We start from the raw sequence: 22,541 nt of genomic DNA on the forward strand, positions 1-22,541 counted from the left end.
CTGTTGCTTGTCGAATGACCAATTGGGAGTCGCCATATACTTGTAGTTCTTGTAATTTCCATTGTACGGCTAGCCTGAGTCCTGTGATCAAGGCCTCATACTCTGCTATGTTGTTGGTGCATAGAAATGTGAGCCTGTAAGACTTCGGGATGCTGTCACCTTGAGGTGTGATAAACAAAATGCCTGCCCCCAAGCCATGTCTAGTGTACGAACCATCAAAGTATAATTTCCATGGTTGTGTTGTTGTGATCATGAATATCTCTTCATCTGGAAAATTGGAAATGAGAGGATGATCGCCTATGAGAGGTGCGTCGGCCAACTGATCTGCAATAACCTGCCCTTTGATAGCTTTACGATCTACATACTTGATGTCAAATTCACTTAGAATCATCACCCATTTGGCCAATCGGCCTGTCAATGCTGCTTTGCTGAGTAAATACTTGAGTGGATCAATCTTTGCAATGAGTTGTACTTTGTGTGTTAATAGATAGTGCCTCAGTTTAGTGGCTGCTAAGATTACTGCTAGGCAAGCTCGCTCAATATGTGTGTAATTGAGTTCATAGCCCACCAGTGTGCGAGAGATGTAGTAAACAGCACGCTCTTTTCCTTCTGTATTATGTTGTGCCAGTAGTACACTCAATGCTGTACTTGTTGCTGAGATATAGAGTAACAACGGTCTACTTGGATCTGGTGGGATCAGCAATGGTGGATTCATGAGATAGTCTTTAAGCGTCTGAAATGCTTGCTGGCATCGGGCATCCCACTGAAAGTGGATGTTCTTGTGTAGTAGGTGTGTAAATGGGTGACACTTATCAGCCAGTTGTGCAATGAATCTTCGGATGGATTGAAGCCGTCCTTGTAATGTCCTTAGCTGACTGATATTCTTTGGTGGTGGCATGTCCATGATTGCTTTTACCTTTGCTGGGTCGACCTCAATACCTTTGCTTGAGACAATGTATCCTAGAAGCTTCCCGGAGGTTACTCCAAAGACACATTTCTTTGGGTTGAGTCGAACACGGTATTGTTCCAGTCTATCAAAGATTTTATCTAAGATGTGGAGATGCCCTTCTTTGGTGAGTGATTTTGCTAGTAAGTCATCAACATAATCTTCCATCATAGTATGCATCATGTTATGGAAGATGGTGGTCATTGCTCTTTGATAGGTTGCTCCTGCATTTTTGAGACCGAAAGGCATTACATTCCAGCAATATGTGCCCCATGGACATGTGAAGGTTGTCTTATGTTGGTCCTCTGGTGCGATCTTTATTTGATTGTATCCTGAAAAGCCATCCATGAGTGAAAGCATGGCATGTCCTGCTGTCAGCTCCACTATGATGTCGATATTTGGTAGGGGGAAGTCATCCTTAGGACATGCCTTATTTAGATCTCTGAAGTCAGTACAAATGCGGATACCCCCTTTTGGTTTGCCGATAGGCACAATATTGGAGATCCATTCTGCATAATCAATTGGTCTAATGAAACCAACATCTAGGAGTTTCTTGAGTTCTATTTTGACTAGTACTGCAATTTGAAGATGCATCTTACGAAGCTTCTGCTTGACAGGTTTGGCTCCTTCTGCGACGGTGAGGTGATGCATGACTAAATCGGGATCAAGCCCAGGCATGTCCGCATATGACCATGCAAAGTTGATCTAATGTTGTTGGAAGAACTATATAAATTTAGGCTGTTCCTCTAGAGTGAGAAGAGATGCTAGATGTATGAGATGAGGATTTTCAGGAGTCCCCACATTGTATTCTTTGGTTTCCTCGATGAGAATCGTTGATCGTTCCTGTTGTGCATTAGCAGGGAGAATGTCAAACCCTTCATCCTCAGGCGCCTCGGAGAGGTTTTCACCATTGGATATGCTCTTTCTTTTTACTTTTGTTGGATCAAACAGTGCCACAGTGTGGTTTTCACTAGAAGATCCATGTTTTATTGTTATATTTTTGCAGCTGAAAGGTTTGGCATCCGCCCCGAAGTATGTCGCGCTATTAAGTTCAATGGCGAATCCAGCTTTGTGATCCCCGCTTGGTAGGTTATCCCTTAATTCCAAAAAGTCAATGATGGCCTCATCGTTTTGGAAGAAGTCAAGACATGGGGGATTTGGTTGGTTCCATTCGATGAGTTCAGGATGGAAAATGGGCATTACTTCATCGATTAGGTTAAGTTCGTTAGAGGTATCAGTGAGGGTTAAGACATTATGGTGAAGGTCGTTGATGGTACTCTCCCTATCAGAATCAAGCATAGGATGAGATGTAGGGTCTGTGGAAGATGTTTCCAGTTCAGGAACCCAAGTGGTCTTTATCTGTGCTTCTCCATAAACAGGGATGTCTTTGTGTGGTGGAGGTAGTGATGTGTCTTCCTCATCTGAAGTGTTAAGCTGTACAGAATCAAATTCCCACTCATGTGAGTCGGTCTCTGAGTCACTTTCCAGCATCCGATTACTATACCATACTAGGATGTCTTTTGAGTTAAATACTGCAGGTGTGATTGGTTGATGTACCTTGGTAGTGATCGGTGCTGCAGGAAGGTCAATGGGGATTAAAGGATCTGGTATGGGGAGTATCGGTAGTGTTGACTCAGTGGCTTCTGCTGGAACTGTTGGTGCCATAGATGCTGCTGCAGGTTCTGATACAGTTGTTGCTGCTAATGGTGTTGCTGATGGGATTATTGGTTCGTTTGGTGGGATGAGTGACATTGGTGATGGTTGTGTTGGGATTCTGAGCCTCGGTGGGGCAGTTGTGATGGTGCTCGATGCTGCTTTGATAATGAAAGATGTCCTTTTTGCAGTAGGCTGACATAATGGTTTGCTGAGTTTTCCTTTGAATTTGAGTTTAGGAAATATCTCTTTTTCAAAGCCTAGGCCTGTATTACCTTTGGATTTTAATTCCGGCAATAGAGGTTCATGTCGTCCTTGTTTGCAATATCCCAAAGCACTCTGACCATCATACCCCATTCTTTGCATAATGAGGAGACCTTTGCCATACTGATCTGTAGGAAGCTTAACTTGTGGTATATTAGTGGTGATGGGATCTTTATAGATCCAGTCCGCTAAGTCCTCATCTTGGGTTTCTTATTCTTGACTCTTTCCAGGGATGAAAGGCATCAAAGCACATGCGGGCGTGATTAGTGGTTGCTGGAGTAACTATTGTGGTTTACCATGTGTTCTAGGAGAAACGGGCATTTGTCCTACACAAAAGAGTTGACTCAAGTTGTATTCCCTAGGACCTTCCTCTGCTACTTTCATCTTAAGCTTTTCTTGCTTTGGTATAGTGGTGTTTGAACTGGCAAGAGAGGTGGGACTTATATATGATGTGGAGGAAATGACTTCTCTATTATTAGGAACGGTAATCTCTGGTTGATGGTTGGTATTATGGCAATACGCAAAGGGATTTGCATCGCCTAGGATTGTGATCTCTACACCATTATGTGGGAACTTGATACATTGATGGTAGGTAGATGGAATGGCTTGCATGGCATGTATCCAAGGTTTTCCTAACAATAGATTGTATGGCAGAGGAAGGTCCAAAACCTGACAGGTGATGTGCTTTACCACGGGGCCCACTCGGATTGGTAGTACCACAGCTCCTTTGGATGACCGCTCTACATCGTCATAGGCTTTGATTGTGATCTTATTACGAGGATCCACTGATTCTACCGCATATCCCAATGTTGTGACCAACTGTAGTGTACAAATATTTAGGCCTGCTCCATTATCGATCAAGACTCGCTTGATCCTATACTGGTTGATAAAGCCTTCAATATGTAGTGAAGCGTTATGAGGTTGTTGGAAGGAAGAGTTTGTCACTTTCAAAAAAAGTGAGACAAGGTGATGACTTTAGACTTCCAACCATGGCTTGAAATTGGTCTGTATTTAGATTTGCAGGGACTGGCGCCTCTTGGAGTGCTTGATCCAAGATAGTTTTATGAGAGGGAGATAGGCGCAATAGCTCTAAAATGGATATAAGCGTAGGCATTTTGTCTACTTGTTCCACAAGATTGTACTATTTTGGGATGGAGGTGGTGCCTTGTGGAGCTGCCTTTATGGTGACCTTGCCACGACGTGTAACAACATTGCAATTTGAGTTGGGATTTTTGAAGGTTATTGTTGCAACTTGTTCACTGGCATCATACAGATGATTTACAGTGTAATTATATGCAGCCTGTGTATAATCTGTGGTATCAGTGCCTCGCCTGGAAGTGGAAGGACCCCTTTGATCTTGTGATGGAAGTGGATTTTTGAACATTAGATGATCATTATTTGTTGTTTTTGGGTCATGTCCTTCAATTTCAATTTCTCCTCGGTCAATAAGATCTTGAATAAGATCTTTCAATCGGTGACAATTACTTGTCTTGTGTCCTCTCCCTTGATGGAAATCACAGTGTTTAGTATCTCTCCACCATGCAGGTTTGACCTGAGGTTCATAGTTTGATGTTTTAGGGAGAGTGACCAAATTTTGAGAAATGAGTTGTCGCAATATTATTTCAATGGGTTTCCCTAACGGAGTGTATGTGCGTTTTTGTTTTTGCTGATGAGGTCTTGGTTCATCGTGAGATGTGATGCGACCTTGATTTGAAGGAACATTTGTGTTGTTCTGAGGTGGAGGATTTTGTCTTGCAAACCGAACCACAGGTTGTGCACTTTGTATAGTCCTGGCATCCACAACCCCATTGTTAACGATATTCTTGTTTTTGTTCCAGAAGCTTGGTTTATCACTATTGAAGCATGGGCGAGGACCATCCTTTGGTTCATTAATAATTTTGATGAGTCCTTTCTTGATGAGTGCCCTTTCACATTTCAAACCCTTGGTGATCATATCATTAAAAGAGTCTGTGTCTTTGACATCCAGGTGAAATTCCATTTCTTCGTTTAAGTTGGAAATGAATATTTCCACTAGTTCTCATTCAGGTAACTAAAGAGAACATCTGCTAGACATTTGACGCCATCGTTGCAGGAATACTGAGAATAGTTCACCTGGTTTTTGTTTAGTGTTGCATAGATCGGCCATGGTGATGTCGCGTTCAATGTTGTGAGAGTAATGAGCTAGGAACTTCTGGATGAGTTCCTCAAATGTTCTAATGCCACCTGATAGTCGGGAAAACCATGATGTGGTTGTTCCTCCCAAGCTTTGGGAAAAAAGGTGCATTAGGTATGTGTCTTCATATGCCACTTTGAGACAAGCGGAATGAAATTCTCTGACATGATCACGGGGATCTCCCTTTCCTCTATATTTTTCAAATTTGGGTGTTTCGAATCCTCGGGGAAAGGGTGGCATATAAAGATTCCTATCAAAAGGATAGGGACAGATGTCATTGAGTGAGAATTGGTTAGTTTTGACACCACTATGAAGTTGTTGGGCGAGATTCTCGACTTGTTGCCGCAACATCTCCATTTCATTTGGAGGAGGAGGTGGTGGGTTGCCTCGAGGAATGTTATATCTGATGGGATCTCTACCTCTTTCCTCTTCATGGTGACTTTGTCTTTCGGATGCTTGTCTTAATTGGGCAAGATCAAAGTTAGAGGGGAGTTTTGCTCCTTCTTGAGCGAGTTTTAAGAAGTGAGCATCCGCATTGCTCCTGAGTATTTCATCAAATAGTCTGTTAAAGAGAGGGTTATGTTGAGCCCTTTCTATTGTTGCAGGAGTAGGAGTACTTGGGTTTTCGTCATTCACATTTCCTCCAAGTGCTTCTTGAAACTCATTGAGATTTTCCTCTTCTTCTTCTTCCATTTCTATTTCTCGTTGCCTTGACCGTGATCGGGTTTGAGCCATTTTGCTTATGAGTCTTTGTTGAAGTTGAGTGAAAATGATGATGAGCTTTTGATGAAATGAAAGATTGATGGTTGGTGATTTGTGTTGCATGTGGATCTCTAGCACTTTTTAAGGCAAATGTAACCTAAATTCCTTCTTTGAATTGCTTGTTTGTTTGATAAGTTTGGATGTGATAAGGTGTAGAGAAATCTGAGATGTGTTATAGATTTAACTACCTAGTAATGAGAGGATTCACTCATGAACTAGTTTTAACCTGCGTAGATGTGTCTCTTAGGATGAGCTTATCCTAGATGTAGAAACAATCTAAAGAGTGATGGGATGTGTTTGATTCAAGCAATATCTAAAAGAGAACTTGGGACAAGAACCTCTTAATGTTTTGAGAGTTTTGGAACGGATTGATGATGAAGTGATGATGGATGAATAAGATGATGAATGAAATGTTTTCAACTTCAATAAAAGCTTTGTGTTACAAATGGGACAAACTCTACCTCTTCCCTTTCAGGTGTTGGTGGTATTTCTCAAGTTGTGTTGTATGTGATACAGATGTTTGGGAAAAAGTTGGGATTAATCTTACCTCCTTGGTTTTTGTGATAACTCAGAGCTCTATATTGCATAAAAGCTCTGCGGTTCAATGATTCTGAATCAAATTCGTTTGTTTTGCCTTGAAGGTAGAGACGCATGTGATGCAGAAAAACTCTATGAGAGACAAATATTTGTCTATTGATATAGAAGAATTTCCTCCTTTTGATCAAAGCCTTTGAGCTTAATGGTCTTCTTTTCAAGTTGATATTCTGATGACGCTTTTTCTTTCGCAAGATGTGAAGAATGGTCATAAAATTTGACTCTTTGTTGTTTGCACTTTTTTGATGTGTTTGGTTGTTTTGAAAAAAAATGTTTGGTTGGATGAATACTTTGTTTTTCTTTTGGGAAGTGATTTTCTGATTTTTTTCTTTGACAAGAAAACAAAGCAAGCACATAGACACAAGAATGTAGCCTCAAAGGCACAAATGAGTATGGGTCTAGATCAACCCAATCCTTGGACTTTTATATGACCCTTCCTTTAGATGTATTTTAAGGTGTATTTCCAAAGCTTGAAGTCGGCTCAATTTGCACTTGGTCTTTAAAACGAACACACTTCAAACACTTTTTATCCCTAAGGTCAAATGGCCAGTTGTGATAAATTTAGCCCACATCTTGATATTTCTTCGACTTTGGTACTACATACCTTATGAATCCCGACGTGGCAGGTAAGGATGTGATATACTAAGTCTTGCACGAGCATAACAAATAGATGATCCCTATGATGGGGGAGTCACCACTTTTATCAAGCCACAAGTGACTTTTTAAAAAGCTATGTTTCTACTCAAGGAAATATGTATGGTGAGTATCTTGGGAGCAAAACCATTTATGCTCTTGCACTAAATTATATCGCAAATATCCTCAATCAATAGAACGGGTGGGCTACTATTTAAAGGTGTTTAGTCATGTTAGATGTTTTTGGACATAAGTTCATTCTGCAGTGACTCACTTAAGAGCCTTGTAACTGGTGGTGGGGCCCATTTGTCCTTTCGGCCAATTACACTGTAGGAACAGCTATACCCAAGGCTATAGCTTTCGCTCTCACCTGATTTCTATAGCGGCTCGAAAGATTTACCGCTCGAGGTCGTTCCCAAGAGTATCGATCCCTTGGCAAGCCTCTCTTAAAAAGATAAAATTTTGGGTGTTACTAACACTTTTCTCTTGCACCTAGGACCACGAAAGCCAAGGGAGAGGATAGTGTGTGTTAGAAGTGGGACCACTCGATCGACTTTTTGCACAAGTGTGTCAAGCACGAAAAACACTTGTTCTTTTTAATCCGCCATTGCAATGTGATCTAACTATTTGGAGATGTTGCTCTAATAGTCATGATGTTCTTTTTAACTTCAAAGGCAATATGTTTAAGTAACTAGGAAAATAAACTCCTGGTCAACTTAAAACAAAGCACGTTTGCATGAAGTAAATCGTTGCAAGAATTGGAACAAGTGGATTGTAAGTTTTAATTGCACCAAAATTTGAAGTGTGGCTTGTAAATTTTTTAGTTTGATGCAAGAAAATCAAATTGTTGATTTTAAGCCCCAAAAGAAAATGAGTCCTAACTTGCAATGAAAGTAAATGTTTGTTTTTGTTCAGTTTTAATGCATCAAAGACAAGTGACCCTAACTAGAAAGCAAGGAAATTTTGTTTTGTTCAAGTTTTAAAGCACCAAAAGAAAGTTTTGTGTTTTTTAATGGTGAGTTTTAAACCTACACAAACAATAACCGGTTAGTAAAATCCATATCCAAGGGGGGCTTCCACAAGCCTAAAATTTTTCATTTTTTTGGTTACAAGGTGATTTTTACGACATTCTGTTACAATAGTGCTAGTCTGTGTTTGAACAGAAGCGCTATTTAACACAAAAGTGCTAAAAGAAAAGGAAAGACATAGAGGCAAAAGCGCTGAAATATGGTGAATAGCGCCAAAAATAATGTCAAAAGTGCCAAAATAGTTTCAAAAGCACTGAAATTGAGATAATAGCGCTATTGTAAGAACAATAGCGCTAAAACCATATGTATCGATAGCGCTAAAACGAGTTCAATAGCGCCAAAACGCAACCTGTGTGACACTTTCAACATTCAAACATGTTAGTTAAAAAAAAAATGATATTTTTGGTGTTTTGATTCACGTCGGGTTCACCAAATGATGCCCTGCAAAATGGACAAGGTTAGTCTAAGATAAACACACACAAGACAAGAAACTGTTAGTGTTAGTCAATCAAAAACTAATCTAAACAGGCATATCAAGAGAGACACTAAAATCATGCTAATATCTCTAACTAATGAAACAAAGATAATGAGGCATCTCCAAATGCGTCTTAGCATGTTCTTAGCTCCTTCTCCCTTGTTCCTCTCCTCTCCAAGTTCCAAAATAGTGTAGCTCTCAGTAGCTTTTTGCACTATGGATGCTTATGGAGGATTGAGATTGTAGTATTGTGCTCCAAATGTAAAATGAAAAGCTAATATTAAGCTATTGATGCTAAAATGATTTATTTAACAAAAATGACAATACATGAGTTTGCTATGCTAAATGCTCTCTAAAATGCCTATAGGTTAAATGCATACAAGTTTTCAGGATCTAGATTATGAAGAAATGGGCTCTATTTATAGGGAAAATGGAGCAATGGATGGTTGAGATTGAGTAATCTCAACAAGGGTCAAGATTGAATGATTTCAAATCCATGTGAGGGCTTTCAACCCAATCCCAGGATGACAAGTGTCAATGTGAGATAGGTTGAGAGGGGAGGGAATAAGCATTAAATGTTTGATATGACCTTGGGAGCTAAAGTCAAAGTTGGTTGAATGAATAAACTCTTTATTCAAAGAATAAAGCTTTTATCCAATGGATAAACTCTTGTGCAAATGTGAAATGGATGAATATGGTCAAAACAATAAATGTTTGGGGGGACAAGTTTGAAATAACCATAAATGGTTATGTAAGAGTCATAAATGGTCATGTAAGAGCCATTAGTGGTCTTGGAAGACTTTGGGGGTTAATTTGTTGAACACACAAAACATTAAATGCTTTTCAAAGACTTTTGAAGTCTTTGAGAAGTGACTTCATTTTGCTTAGGAATGTGACAATAATTAGGGGATGGATTAGGCTAATTAGGAAGGGGTTAGAAGAATCTAGAAGGAGATTTTAGGAATGCAATTGGATTTGGTGGGTGAGGGAAAATAAGATTTTATAAAAATAAAAATTCATTTATTTCAATAAATGTGTGCAAGTTGCATTTGTAGGAAAATGCAAGTGGGGGGGGATAATGATTTAAATAAATGTTTTATTTAATTTATTTAAAAGAGGAAAAAGGATTTTAATTAAATAAATAGATTTTATTTATTTAATTGATTTGTATTTGGTTTAATGAATTAATTAAAATAAATTGAATAATTTATTTAATTAATAGAAGAATGTTTGGAGATGAATTAATTAAATATTTATTTAATTAACTGATGGCTAGTGGATTTTTAATCAAATAAATAGTGATATTTATTTAATTAAGCTGGACAGATTTGTGTGACTACACTTATTTAGTACAATTGGTCTTCCCCATAAAACTTGTCCACTTATATTTCCTCACATGCCATCCTTTGTTGATGGCATCTCACCCTATTGATGTCATTCAATAAAATCCATCCCAATCCATGGCGATGTCATGCTTAATTCATGATAGTATCATCCTATCCTTTTGTTGATTTAATAATCAAAGCTTTTCATCCAAATTATACTTTAAAATTTATGAAGTTTGTTGGTTTAATTCATTTTCCTTGCAAGTGTAGCTCTAGCAATTTTTTTATATAAATCTAGTTTATTAGTAGAGTCCCACAAATGTTCTAGTTGTATTCTTAAGTCCAAACTTTCTTTTTGGTATGCATAAGAGTCCTAATGGTGCTAGAATATCCATAATTCTATCATTAAAGCACCTACCACCCACCAGGGACCTTAAAAGATTATTTTTAAGATCTATTTGTGTGCCAAAAACCATCTGGATTTGGTTTTAGCTACCACCATTATTGCAGAATAATTGCCCATCTACTTGAATTCAATGATCAACCTATTAGAAGTTATTATAAGTTCTAGTTTCAATATGGAGTGTAGATTTTGGATGGGAGTACCTTGATATTAATATGTGTAGTGATTAGGGTTTTTTCCCTTATGTGAATATTGCTAAATTTTGGTACTTTGGTAATGATTGGACAATATATGGGTGCAAGAAAAGTAGAAGAATAACACAAGTAAGGTGATGTGTATAAAATGGAGATGTTGGTATTAAACATAAACCACACATGCATTCATTCCATTTAATAACACATCAAGAAAGAATAAACATATGAAAACATGAATGAGAAACATGATTAAACATTTGAATGTAACTTCCCTCATGATGCTCCCAATGTCATGACTATGCATTGTCCTCCTCGTCTTCACAAACCTCATTGCTCAAAGATTGACGAATGAAGAGTGGGAGATTGATTGGAGTAGTGAATGTGGATTGCTCTCTCATTTGCATAACATGGGACAAATGTGTGGATGATGATTTGAACATGGTACGGGTTCTATGGAAGTGATTATGGTGTCAAAGTGACAACATAAGGATGCAATGATTATGGATAAATGGTCAGCATAAAGATATGAAATGAAGTGGTTGATTTGTGATGATTGAAGGCTTCAATTTATAGACTTTGGAGATTTAAAATGGATGATCAAGATTGGAAGTATGATGAAGGGCTTACACTAAAGGAGAGGAGGTGAGGTGGACAAGACACATAACCTTTTGACATGTGGACCAAGTGTTAATCCTTGGGAAAAACACTTGGCATGGGGAAAAGGGAAAGGTATTCTCACACATGTGTGAGCACATCTTGGAAAGAACACTTGTCATGGAGAAGAGGGAAAGATTTTCTCACATGTATGAGAAAATCTTGGGAAGACCATGAGGTTGACAAGTGGAAACACTTTTAGCAAAGTGTAAGGGCTATTGGAAGGGGGGTTATGACATGCAGACTAAAAGGGAAAGGTGTAGGGTGGCTCCATGGGGAAGAGAATTCTCGCATATGTGTGAGCAAACCTTGGTCAAAGGTGAGGTGGAGAGGTGAAATGACTTGTGCATGCAATTCATTTATGAGGGGAGTCACATGTGGACTTGTGTAGGTGTGTAACATTTAGAAATAGGATAAATGTTAATAGGGATTTAGCTTAGGTCATTTAGCTTAATGAAGGGGGTTAAAAGGTGGGTTTGTAGGAATCACCAAATTAATTTAATTAATTGGGTTTAGGAGGAGGATTGGAATATTTGACTAAAGTTGAGTTTGATTTATTGAAATAATCAAACGTTAGAGGAAATGAGACAAATATAATTAATTAATAAATTAACTATATGGATAGAAGGGGGGAATTAATTAAATATGATTTAATTAATTTAGGCATAGAAAAGGGCTAACATGATTCTTAATTAATTATACGACGGGATAATAAATTAAATATTAATTTAATTAATTTTATGTTTCTACATTTTTCTCCTCTTTGATATAGCAACATGGAGTGATGTTATAGCAAAGAAGAATAAAACACGGTGGATAGAAAAAGGTAAGGACTAGTAGCATGATACCCCAATAATTGGTGGGTTAAGGAAGGATGGTGAGGAAGTTGTGGTATGCCCCCTTGAGAGGACATGAGGGTTCCAAGAATACGGATGTGGGCTAGAAATGGATAGGACTATAGGATGAAAGGGAAAAGGATAGGGATGAGGAAGGTGAATAAACTAGAGCCTTAGGTGAAAAGGGGGAAAAAAATTAAAAAGGATAGGATGGGGTGAATGGAAGGTGTGTGAATGAAGATGATGGGATTGTTGTTATGCATTATGTGGAGAGCAATCCTAGGTTTGATGTTGCAATGGATTATCTACACCACTGGCTATAAAACTTAGGATGTAATGAATATTCTATGCATGGACTAGACTCTTAGACAATAGGTTATCTCAATGTATGCAAGCGTACATTACATTATGATCAGATATACGAGGTATAGGAGTTGGATGGCATCCTCGCGCATTCAAGTCCTTTACGGGGACTTGATTGGAATATGCAAAGGATGGGCCACACAACTATACCATCATACTCGAAGTGAATGCAATACTTGTTGGACCGAACACGAGAAACCATCAAACATTCTATACCACAAAAACTATGCCCCAATGTACACCAACCTAGACATACCAAGATATAGAATGATCAAGGCAACCATGAATAGTTATAGTCCTAGGACAAAAAATAAAATCAAAGTGAAAAGATCATCCAAGCAAACGGATCGTGTGGCTAACAAACATCTCTTTCCAAGAGTAGGACATGGATTTGGATAAACTGCCAGGAATGGGAAGGATGCACCATTGGTCAAGAGTATCTCTACTTGGATTTGGTGATCAAATTGTTGATAGGTGTTTGGATTATGCATAGGTCTAGGTAAGATTAGATAGATGGGAAGCTCAGTGTGATGGGTGGTAAGCTCGTTTTTTATGGGAATTAATCTCATTTTGATGGGAATTAAGCCCAATTTGATGGGGATATCCTTATCCAAAACAATGGATTAGCTCATCATCTCATGCGGCAGGACGTGGTGATAGGATGAAAGTGGTGTGTGCTGAAAGTGCATGACTAGGGTGAAGAGTGTTGCACAAATGGATTGGATTGGAGTTGTGATGGAAGATGGGATGACTGGATAAAATGGAATGTATGTGAATGGAATGAATGGGTGAGTGAGGATGTGATAAGTATCCAAATAGATGGTGGATTTAATTTACTTACCTCAATGCCTGAAAACAGGTTGTCACCAAGGTACTTGCCCATAGTGCCATAGAGTGATTTTCACCAATGGACGAAATGATTTTTCTTTACTTTTTTGCAAATTTCAATTTTTTTACATATTTTTATGCTTTTTTTATTTTTTTGTTATTTTATGCTTTTTGAATTTTTTGGATTTTTTCTGCTTTTTGATATTTTGATTTATGAAAGTTGGGATTTCCTAAATATCATGCGTATAATCTCTTCAAATAGATGATATTCTTTGGTTCATCCAACTATTCCCCTTTAGGTTTAGCCAACTGATAGGCTCAAGAGCCATATTTAGTAGTGATAACATAGGGTCCAAGCCAATTAGGCTCAAACTTACCTTTCTTTTCTAGATCCTGGAGATTTCTCTAGATTTTCCTTGAGGACAAGATCACCCACTTCAAAATCTCATGCCTTGACTTTCTTGTTGTTACTAAGTTGAAGGCGGTTCTGATAAACTCTAAGGTGATTCAAAGCATTGAGGCATTGTTCATCCAGCAATTCCAGTTCTTGAAGTTATGTTGCTTTGTATTCTTCGTCGGGAAGAATGTTTTACAATGATATCCTTAGCAAGGAAAGCTCGATCTCAAGTGGTAGGAAAACTTCAAAACCAAAAACGAGGGAATATGGAGTGGATCCAATGGGTGTCCGGAGCTGGTGCAATAGGACCAAAGGGCAGGTTGAATCTGCAAGTGCCAATCACGACTAGCTTCATTGACTGCCTTTTTCAAGATTTTGATAAGGATCTTATTTAAAGCCTCAGCTTGATTGTTGCCTTGTGAGTAGTATGGGGTGGAGAAGCAATGTTGGATACCGAATTTGTGATGATGGCCTTTGGAATGTCATACCGACAATGAGGTAGTTCAAGATAAAATTTGCTATTGGGGTGCCAATGGTATAAGTAAGTAAAATTGCTTCCACCCACTTAGTGAAATATTTGGTTGTAGTGATGATGAATTTGTGGTCGTTGGGGGAAGTGGGCTGGATTTTGCCAATGAGATCGAAGCCTTGCTGTGAAAAGGGCCAAGATGTGACGAACGACTGTAATGCTTAAGATGGCGCATGTTTTTTGTCTCCACGCTTTTGATGAGGTATGCATTTCTTGACATAATGATAGGCCTTGTGTTCCATAGGAGGCCAATAGTAATCCATTCTTAGGATTTTTTTAGCCAAGGAGAGGCCACTTGAGTGTGGTCCACAGATACCTTCATGTACTTCTCACAGTGCTCATTCAGCTTCTTCATTGTCTAAACACCTTAGGAGAGTTCCATCAAAGTGCCTTCAAAATAGGGTTTCTTCGAGGATAGTGTAGCAAGAGGATTGACAGATGAATGTTTGTTGCTAGGTTTTAGTGAGATGGGGGGGGATGGTTTGGTTGCTCAGGTAGGTGTATGTGTCTTGATACCAGGGAGAGTTGGGACCAACAAGTTTGCAGACCATTTTTTATTCCGGTATATTGTATGTGGTTACCAAGAGGTGTTCAACCAAGAATTCACATTTGGTATTGTTCTCTAGCATTTGCAACAAGCATCTAATGGTAGCCATGGCATCTTCATCTCTGTTTGTTGCTTGGGGAATCTACTCAAAATGGATTGAAGTGAAATGTTGTTTAAGGTCTTCAACCATGTGGTGATATGGGATCAACTTGTCATCCTTCGTCTGATACTCATCATTGATCTGCTGAATTACTAACTAAGAGTCTCCATAGACACATAAGTCTGTGATTTCCCATGTGACGGCCACGCGAAGTCCTGTTATGAGGGCCTCATACTCCAAGATATTGTTGGTGCATGGAAAAGCCAATTTATAGGACTTAGGAATGCAATCTCCATACAAGGTGACAAACAAAATGTTGCACCTGATCGTCGTTGCATGTGAGAACCATCAAAATAGAGCTTCCAAGGAGTGGTATGTGCAACTATCATTATGGCATCATCAGGGAAGTCTATGATGAGAGGATGATCTGCTGCAATGGGTGCTTCTGCCAGCTGATCTACAATGACTTGTCCTTTGATTTATTTTTTGTCTACATACTCAATGTCAAACTCATTGAGTATCATAACCCATTTTGCCATTCTACTTGTAAGAGTTGTCTTTGATAAGAGATACTTCAAGGGGTCAATTTTGCAAATGAGCTTGGTTTTCTGATTAAGCATATAATGTTGAAGCTTCTATGTGCTAAGGACTATGGTGAGGTAAGCTTGTTCAATGGATGTGTAGCTCATCTCATAACCCACTAGGGTGTGGCTTATGTAGTTGACAACATTTCCTTTACCTTGATCGTCTATTTGTGCCAAGAGTGCCCCCGATACGATAGTTATTACCGATATGTATAGGAGGACCGGTCTATATAGAACAAGAGGCATGAGGACAAGCGAAGAAGCAAGATATTCCTTGAGTATGTCAAATCCTTTTTGGCATAAATAGTTCGATTGAAACTTTGTGTCTTTGCGAAGTAGATGAGAAAATGGGTGGTGTTTGTCAGCAAGTTGGGTGATGAAACACCGAATGGACTAGAGTTTGCCTTGCAAACTACGTAGTTGTTTGAGAGTCTTGGGAGGAGGCATTTCCATGATGGCTTTCACCTTTGTAGGATATACTTCGATGCCTTCTCTAGACACAATGAAACCAGGGATCTTTCTGGAAGTGACCCCAAAGACACACTTCTTAAGGTTTAATCTAAGTTTGTACTTTTCAAGGTGCTCGAATATTTGTGTCAACACTGCAATGTGTCATTCTCTTGTTTTAGATTTGCCAAGGAGATCATCCACATAGTCCTCCATAATGTCATGCAAGAGGTCATGTAATATTGTTGTCATATCCCTCTGATATGTTGTGTTGGTATTCTTGAGCCCAAAAGGCAAAAGTTGGTAACAAAAGGTGCCCCACGGAGAAGTGAAAGTAGTTTTATGTTGATCTTCAACTGTGATCTTGATCTGGTTATATCCTAAAAAGCCATCCATAAGGAGAGTATATCATGTCCTTCTATGAGATCAACTATCTTGTCAATGTTTGGCAGAGGAGAGTCATCTTTTGGACATGCCTTATTGAGATCTCTAAAATTGTTGCATATCTAGATGCCTGTAGTCATCTTACCAATCAATACTATATTAGAGATCCATTGGGGATATTCAATAGGACGGATGAATCCCACATCTAGCATTTTCTTCAGCTTTGCTTTGACCAATAGAGCTATTTAAGGATGCGTCTTTTGTAATTTATACTCAACAGGTTTAGCATCAGGATATACACCAAGGTGGTGCACTACTAGCTCTGGGTCTAATCATGGCATGTCTGCATAGGACCAGGCAAAGTTATGCTTTATGTTTTGGAGGAAGGCCATGGTGTTTTGTCTCTCTTGATCTTTCAATGCTTTCACTCTGAATGTGTTCTTGGGATTTTCAAGAGTGCCAAGGTTGACTTCTTCAGTTTCTTCTATCAACATGGATGATGTATGAGGAGGAAGTACCAAGAGTGGTAAGTCAATTCCCTCATTGTCTAGCACCTTTTGTAGGTTTTCACTAGAGGATACGTCTTTTCTTTTTACTTTTGTGTGGTCCAAGGGAGCCTCATGGAGGTTTTCACCAACGGACTCTTGATTTTTTGTTTTATTTTTACCTTTGTGACTAAGGGAGTTGGTTGTTGAAGAATATGTTTGGATGTAGCTATATGTCGCAAATCTTAGTGAGATCTTCCAGGTTTCGCATCTCTAAAAGTGCTAAGATGGTGATCCCAATCTATCAATTTGGGGTAAACAAGAGGGAGGTCATCGGGGATGGATGGGGTTATGGTCATGATACGAGTTTAAGACAAAAATTCATCAAGGTACTCGTAAGGCAGTTTGTAGAACTCCTCTTCATCAGAGTCATTGACATCAAAAGATTGTGTGGTTGGAGCACCAACGATAGTAATCTAAGGTACAAGAGTTTAACCCAAGCCTCTCTTGTATTTTCATGAAACAGGTGCAATGGGTTCCTTTCTGCCTTGCTCTTTAGCTCCTAGACCATGTCCTTTGTAGCCCATCTTGTCTACCATAGAAAAATCTTTAGGACACTTCTCTCTAGGAATATTTTCTAGATCATCATCTTCTTCTCGATATAACCAAGTGGTTACATCAGTTTCCATCTTCTCTTTATCTAAAGGACCCCACTACTGGAGATTTGCCTTTTGCACTACATGGTAGGTTTCTTTGGAATTTCAATTTTTTTTGGTCTACCATATGATTTAGGAGATGCAGGGAGGTGCCCCACATAGAGTGTGTTTTGTAGACTATACTCTCCACAACCTTTATCAATTATTGTGTCCTTGATCTCGGGTGGGGTAGGATTTGAGGTGGAAGGATCAGTGGGGGAAGTGGTGGATGAAGTGGAAGCAGGGGAATTAAGTGGCAATGGTGAATGTGTTTCCCCTCTAGTAGCTTGCAATACTGGAAAGGTTAGGAATCTGCGAGGATGGTGACCTCTCGGCCATTGTAGGGATATTTTAAGCATTGTTGGTATGTGGAGGGGACAACTTGAATGGAATGGATCCATGGGCGGTTGAGACTTGGATGTTGTATGGGAGATCAAGGTTCAATACTTGACATGTTGTGTCGACTGTGGTTGGTCCAACTTGAAGTGGAAGCTTATTGATGCCTTTAAAAACTCTTTCAGCATCATCTTATGCCTTGATAGTAATTTTTCCTATAAAGTCGACAAGGTATTCAAAGAATCTCAACTGCTTGATCAATTTATATGTACATAGGTTCAAACCAGATCCACCATCTATAAAGACCCTCTTGATTTTGTGTTTTTATACAATGGCCTCAATATAGAGAGGTTTCTTGTGCGAGTGGTCATCAGATGGAACATCTTTGGAGGCAAAGACACAGTGATGTTATGTTGCGAGGTTATCGATTAAGGCTTGAAATTGTGCAACATTGATATTATTCGTTATGTGTGAGGCCAATAATGCCTACTCAAGGACAGACTTGTGAATGGGTGAAGTTTTGAGGAGCTCCAAGATGGATATTTGTGTAGGCATCTTATCGAGGTGCTCAAGGACATTGTAGCATGAGGTGGATGGTGCGAAGGATGAAGATGGAGGTGAAGTGCCTTGGATAGTTACCCTTGGTCTTCTAGTGGTTGCATTGTAGTTGTTCAAAGGGAGTGGATTCGAAGGAGAGGCTCCTTGAATAACTATCTTTTTGGGAGGTGGGTTGTTAGATGATGAATAGGTAGGTGCACCCTAAACAATGAATCTTCCTCAACGAGGTGTAGGTGTGGATTAAACTCCCTTAATGGTGATGGTGTTAACATGGTGTTCTAAGGGTTTGATACAACTGACAAGGGAGTCAAATCTCGTGATGTTGTTCGCGTAGTCATAAGAAACCATATGAGATGACAAACCTTTGTCTTTGTCATGTTTAGGGAAAGGGTCTTGGTACATTTTTAGCTTGTCATTAGCGTTAGTTTTTTTTATATCTTACTTTCAATATCACCCTTGTCAATGAGGTCCTGAATGTATTTTTTTAGCTGCACACACTTTCTAGTGGTATGAGCTTGGACACAATGGTAATCACAATATTCATTTTCATTGTATCATCAAGGTTTTGGTATATTTTCATCAAAGGGACATGTCGTAGCAAAGACCAATGCATCAACTTGGACCAACTTTTTAAAGACCACCTTTATGGGCTCAGTAAGCGAGGTTTACTCTCACTGAGATTGATTGTTGGGATAGGATGAACAATCGAAAATAGAGATGGTATGGTGGGGATTGTTCTGATGTGAGTTGTTGTTGTTTGATGGATTGGATTGTATGGTGACGGCTTGGACATGTTTGGTGTCAGTCACACCATCATTGATGACATTTTTTATTCTTGGACCAAAATTTAGGTTTGTCATAAGATGAAGACCCTTGTGACTCTTTTTGGTATGATTTGAGGATCCCTTGTTTGACAATAACCTATTCTAGGACTAGGCCTTTTTTGGTGACCTCTTTGAAACTCTCTAGACATTGTCAACTCAAAGGACGAGACATTTTCGGTACAAGGTTACATTGAAACAACTCCACTTGATAGGATTCAAGGATATCCCAAGGGATTTTTCTAATAAGATGTTGCTACCTTTGCAAAAATTTAGCGAAGGTCTCTCCATTCATTTGTTAAGTGTTACATAGGTCAACCATGGATGAACCATTCTCGATATTATACTCATAATGAACCACAAATTTTCCAGTAAGATCAGGAAATGATGTAATGGAGCCATGGGGTAATCTAACAAACCAAGTAAGAGCAGGTCCACTAAGACTCTTTAAAAAAAGTCACCTTAGATAAACATCACTATATGAGACCTCCTAGCAGTCTACGTAAAATTCGCTAACTTGACCTCTAGGATCTCCCTTACCCTTATTGTTAGACTTGTGTGAATAATGTCATCATTGATGTCAAACCAGTCATTTGGTTCTATATTGGACAATGTAAGCAAGCTCAGATAACATCCATAACATCATGGATGTTATGGATGTTATATGGATAAGTTATGCAAGGATTGTATGTGATCAGTATGCATGTGCAATTTAGGTGTTGTGGTTTTTGGTTAAAAGTTATTATGCAGCATGGACAACTTTGGATGATGACCTTTTGAGGTCCCATTGAGTTCCCATTGACCCCGGTATCTCGGTGTTAGGAATTCTTGTTGATCTTGATATTAGTTATGTATCCCAAAGTTAGCATTTTTTTATGGCTATGAGAAGTATCTCTTTGAGTTTTGTGATTGTGGTTTCCTTTGTACATGTGGAGTCTACATTTAGGAGATATTGAGCTTAATCTTGTGATGATAGGTCTGTTCTCTTGGGTCCACATGACCCTTGCCCTTTTTTTGGTAATCTTAGTATATCCATTGGTAATAGGAAGTATGTAAAAGAATTGTGTAGAATTATTGTGGAGGCCGACACGAGATTATTGATAACATGTTGGGCTTGGGCGACACACTATTCTATAATTTTACCCTCCAGTATATATACATGTACATGAATGTAGTAAAGACAATCGATCAAGAGAGAGTGTGTGTGATGTGTGAAATATAGTTGGCGACAGTGTATGTGAGAGTTGTAGACAACGAAGGTAATCAGTGTCACAGTAGTGTAGTAGTCCTTTACTGGACCTGTTGCAGAGTAGTAGTGCAGTAGTCCTTTACCAGACTTGCTATGGAGCAGTAGTGCAGAGATCTCTAACCAGATCTTCTGTAAAGTCTGAGTTTTGTAATATGAGCTTAAACTTGGAACTGATCTCATACGTTTGGAGATGAAAACCTTCTCAATTCAACCTTTCAAGTTGTAGTGAGTGTTCCAGTAGTTAGTTGTTTCTTTTTGTATCTGCATTGAGCAGTCAAGCAATGAGCCATTTGTGTAATCTAGCAATGAGCCACCTGTTTGTAAACACAACTATAACTTTCTTGAGAGTTAACACTATCTGTGATTTTTTCCATTTGGGTTGTCCATGTACAAATTTTGATGTTTATCTTGTGGTTGTGTTCTCCTTGTTTATTCAGCATTAACTGTTTTACTTTAGTCAAGTTTGTTTGATGTTTTTTAGGACAAATTCAATTGGTAAAAAGTTTATTGTTTTAAATAAGTGGGAATACTAATTCACCCCTCCCCCCTCTCAGTATTTGGTGCTTTCAACCTGATCAACACTTATACTTGTCAAATTTGAGTATTTCAAAACCTAGATGGTAAGGGGTTAATGAGAGTGATGGATTGAAGGGGAAAGGATAGATTTATTTGAAGGTATATATGTATTCTTGTGAGTCCCTTCCTTCAAGGTTTTTATTGTATTCCTTATGTCTTGAAGCTCTTTTGCAAGGTTGAGTGTCGGGGATGTGCCAATGTTTTGGTATCGAATGTGGTGATAACTGCTATTGGAATTGGGGATGAATGGGATATGAGAAGACACTAGTGGAATGCTTTCACTAATGTATTGGTATGAAGATGTGATTTCTTGCAAAGTGGTTGGAGGTCGTGAATTGGGTGTGACACTAATGGGTGGAATGTTTGTGCTGATGTATTCGACTGTATTACTCAAAGGTATAGATGTCACGAGTGGTGGGATGGTAGGGGTAGTAGTGCTTGAAGGTATGGAAGTGCTTGGTTGTGGATTGAACAAGGTGTTAAGAATTGTCCTATCAACTAAGTAACCTAGCATGGGTATATTAAGGATGGTCCTATCAAATTCAACTAGCAATATTGCCCCCAACATAATGAGATTCGCTAGGAAGGTTCTAGGATTTGTCTGCATTAGCTTAAATTTCATCATTTCTTGGTTAAATGGGTCATGCATGAAATTTTGCAGATGAGGTGAATGTTCAAGTTGTTCTACCAAGATTTCCTCCTCTTGAATCTCATGTTTGAAATATAAATTGGGATCGGGTAGTTCATCTCTTTGAAAAACCATCTTTTGCTTTTGGGCAAATGTTAAGACCATACAAGGGTGACTTCAAAATGGCAAGAGTGGAAGGATGGTTGGAGATGAAAATGCTAGATCAATAGATATGAGATGTGGAGTTAGGACTTAATGTTTTGATTGGAAAAAAAATTGAACCTTAGGGTAGGATTGGATGTTGGATTTGGATTGAACCTTGATCCTTTGATCAGGATTAGGTCGGATTATATTGAACCTTGATCCTTCGATTAGGATTAGGCTGGATTGGATTGGATTACAATCTTCTCTTACATGGGACAAAAAAGGTTTTCAAGCACAGTTAGATAAGGCATAGGGATCAATGATTTGTCTATAAAGCAAGGTAAAAACCTAGCTAGGTTGAATCTAGATCCTTTGATTAAGATTAGATTTGATTGGGTCTTTGCTAACTTGGGACAGACTTATGTTCCTAAGGAAAGTCAAACACGGATAAGGGTTTTGATCAACCCCAAAGGACTAAAGCTAATTAGGAATATTATTTGAGAGATAATTTCTCAAGCACTATGCTAAATAGGGATTTTCAAAGGATGAAAAGATCTAGATTAACTTTTGCAAAGTTTCAATCTTGATTTAGGGATGATGATGATTAGATGTGATTTGATAGACTTTGATCATAAGGTTGATTCTAGATGGTTTCACTAAGTCCACATGAAGCATGAAAGGTGGGGTTTTGGAAGAAGATGGTGGGAAAATGGGTTGAGAGAAAAATATGACAAGTGATAGGTTATAGATAGGTGATCGGTGGATGAGGGAGATGAGACAACGGGATACGATGATTTTCATCGATGGATTGAGACAAGCCTAGTCTTTGGTTATAGGCTATTGTTCTTAAAGGCTCTATTTCAAACTCATTGGTAAATCCATGGATAAAGTCATGATACTTGTGTAGGAATGAATGATGTTCTAATAGGA

Source organism: Cryptomeria japonica, chromosome 7, assembly GCF_030272615.1.
Source record: "Cryptomeria japonica chromosome 7, Sugi_1.0, whole genome shotgun sequence".
Taxonomy (NCBI): Eukaryota; Viridiplantae; Streptophyta; class Pinopsida; order Cupressales; family Cupressaceae; genus Cryptomeria; species Cryptomeria japonica.